The sequence below is a fragment of the Triticum dicoccoides genome, chromosome 7B, assembly GCF_002162155.2.
Source record: "Triticum dicoccoides isolate Atlit2015 ecotype Zavitan chromosome 7B, WEW_v2.0, whole genome shotgun sequence".
In the NCBI taxonomy this organism is placed as follows: domain Eukaryota; kingdom Viridiplantae; phylum Streptophyta; class Magnoliopsida; order Poales; family Poaceae; genus Triticum; species Triticum dicoccoides.
The window spans coordinates 742,945,071-742,948,264 of record NC_041393.1 but is presented as its reverse complement, the minus strand read 5'-3'; positions in this window follow the sequence as shown (position 1 = coordinate 742,948,264).

Here is a 3,194-nt window from a genome sequence, read left to right as displayed (position 1 = left end):
CCGTCCTCCTCCTTCTCCTGGTCGTCGCCGTCCTGCCGGCTCCATCCGCGGCCGCGAGCCCCCGCCACCCATCCACCACCGCCCCCACCACTGCCTTCGGCCGCTCTTCCGGGCTTGGCAACCTCACCCTCCTCGGCTCGGCCTCCATGCTTCCAGGCCAGGCCGCGGTCTCTCTCACCACCAACGCCAGCGACGCCGGCCGCGCGCTCTTCTCCAACCTCGTGCGCCTCCTACTCCCGCCACCCAACCCACGCGCCGCCAGGGCGCAGGCCTCCTTCTCCACCCGCTTCATCTTCCGCGTCGTGCCCTCTCCAGCATACGGCGACGGCCTTGCCTTCATCTTCACCTCCTCCAGGACCTTCGTTGGCGCGGCCGACGGCTTCTTGGGCCTGTACGACTCCACCCTCTCGTCCAGCTCCAGCTCCAGCTCCGCCGTCAACACCGTAGCCGTGGAGTTTGACACGCACCTGGACTTGGCGCTGGGCGACCCTGACGCCAACCATGTGGCGCTCGACGCCGGCTCGATCTACTCAGCCGTGTCCGCGAGCCCGGGACTGGATCTCAAGTCCGGTGGCGTGCCCATCACCGCCTGGGTCCAATATGACGCGCCGCGCCGTCGCCTGCGCGCCTGGCTGTCCCACTCCGCGTCACGCAAGCACCTCAACCCGGCGCTGTCCATAACTGTGGACTTCTCTGGACTGCTCAATGACTCCATGTATGTGGGGTTTTCGGCCTCCAACAGCAACAAGGGCAGCGCCCTTCACATCATCAACAGCTGGTCTTTCAGGACCTACTGGCCGCGCCACACATCCTCTGTTTCATTGGCTGCGTCGCCGCCACCACCGCCAACCCCTCTGCCATCGCTTCCGGCACATCACCACAGCATTGTGGCTTGGCTTGTCGGTACCTTGCTCTTCTTGATGATTCTCGCCGTTTCATTCTTCTTGTGGGTTCGCCCCCATCCGAAGAAGACCCTACGCCCCCGTGATGTCCAGCTCGCTGACCGTTCCGAGAAACACACCATTCTGCCGAAGGATGTGGCCAGGAGTGCCTGACCTGACATCAATCAAGACCGTCAAGCTGTTGTTCGTGTGTCGCCATTTTTTATTCTAATTTTGGTAGGCCGCATTGTAATGGTGACTCCTGCCCAACTACTTGTCCTATGCTGAATCTGTGTCCTATTCTCATGAGTTTTGCTCCCGCAGCATTTAGTTTGACAGTCGACGTGAAACGGTTCCAAGCCATATGTGGCCGTGCTGATATGTGTTTCTAAACGAGCTTAATGCCATGCTTGTCCGCAAGAAGCTTACTTCCTTCCTGGAGGCTTTCTTGTGCTCTGCTTGTTGTCTAGTTGTTTGCCGAAATGTTGATGTTGATATCAGTACGACTTGTTTCTGCGTTGTCTCCAACCGTGGTTTTTGCAACGTCATGACTTCTTCACTCATCATATGCCAAAGTCTTTTCTTGATATAGATTGGATTGACCATGATTTACGCATATGCTTTTCTTCTAGTTTAATTTCCTGGAAAAAAAGACCTAATATATATTGCACTGCTTGTTTGCAGGGCAAAGTGACCAGGACCAAGATTGTGGAGTATTCCCGTCGCCGGTGAACTTCCTCAACGGCTGCTGCTGGACGGCCTACCCGTTCCTCAAGTTCCATCTCTACGTGACGGTCAGTACGCACATACACATCTTAATAAGTCCCAAACCAAGCTAGATTTACACTTCTTTGGATCGATCTTAATTGCTTTCTTCGGCCTTGTCCTGCTGATCTTCTACTTTTGCCACTACACGTAAGGATGTGACAAGGAGTGTCTGAGCTGATGTTCCGCTGGTTGTTCAAGATGGCAAACTGTTATGTTGTGTTTTGCAATTTTTGCTAGCTCCCACTGTAATGATGCCCCTGCCCAACTTGTCCTATGCTGAAGCTATATCCTATTCTCATGATTTTTGCTATGGCACCATTTAGTTTTAGTCTGAGGCTTGATGTGAAACGGTTCCAAGCTATGTGGCTGTGCTAAAATGTGTTTCTAAACGAGCTTAATGCCATGCTTGATTGGCCACATCTCCCAATCTAGTGTCACTTTGTTTGTCTCTTATTTGTTTGTTGGTTGGTTTGTTTGCTGAACTGTTGGAGGCTGGTACTGTTGTCGCACCAATTAGTCCTTGTTTGTGTATTGTCTCCAGCCGTGGTCTTTTCAACGTCATGAGTTCTTGAGTGAGAGTCATGCTCAAGTCTTTCTTGTTTTGAGGAGACGCACCTCGATATGGATTGGATTGACCATGATTTATGCATGCTTTTCTTCTAGTTTAATTTCATGGAAATATGACCTAGTATTCTACTGCTTGTTTGTAGGGTTAAGTGACTAGGACGAAGAGTGTGGATTACATGCCATTCTTCCTGTCGCCAGTATACTTCCTCAATGGCTGCTGTTGGACGGCCTACCCGCTCCTCACGTCCGGCCTCTACGTGACGGTCAGTACATACTTACACATCTCAAAAAGTCCCAAACCCAGCTAGATTTACGCTACTTTGCATCGATCTTAATTGCTTTCTTCGGCCTCGTCCAGCTGATCTTCTACTTGTGCTGCTACACGTAAACCTGGGTAGCCATGGTGCGTTCCAAATCTATGTAAACATGGCCGGTTATTGAATTCCACTATTGTCTGAAAGAAACATAGATTTGTTAGTGAAAATGGATGTTTGCACCTGCTTGCCTTTTTACAATGGTTTCTGGGATTGACATGTTGGTCATCGAAATTGGTTATAATGCACATTAACAGCAAGAACTGAGAGGCTACAATTTGCGCCTACATGCAATTTAACCCAATTCTTAGTTAGTAGCCGAAGTTTTCAGGGGCGTATCTGCAACATTCATTACTCACTTTTGAGAACTAAAGTAGGATATTGTGGTAGTGTTCATTCTTTACATTCGTTGTACATTTTCTTTGGGTGCCACAGTTTGTACATCCGTTATTGTCATAGGAACTTGTGCAACATGGGTTATGGATGTGAGCTCCACAGTAGCCATTTATTGTTGGAGTACTTTTCTAGGTCGCGCTTCACATGAAACGCGATATGGCATGAGTGTATAAAGTTGAAGAGAGATAATGGCATGTCATATCAACTATTCCTTTATGATTTTTCAGCTATGCTTTGCAAGGGAGTTGTGTTGATCATATTGGCATTA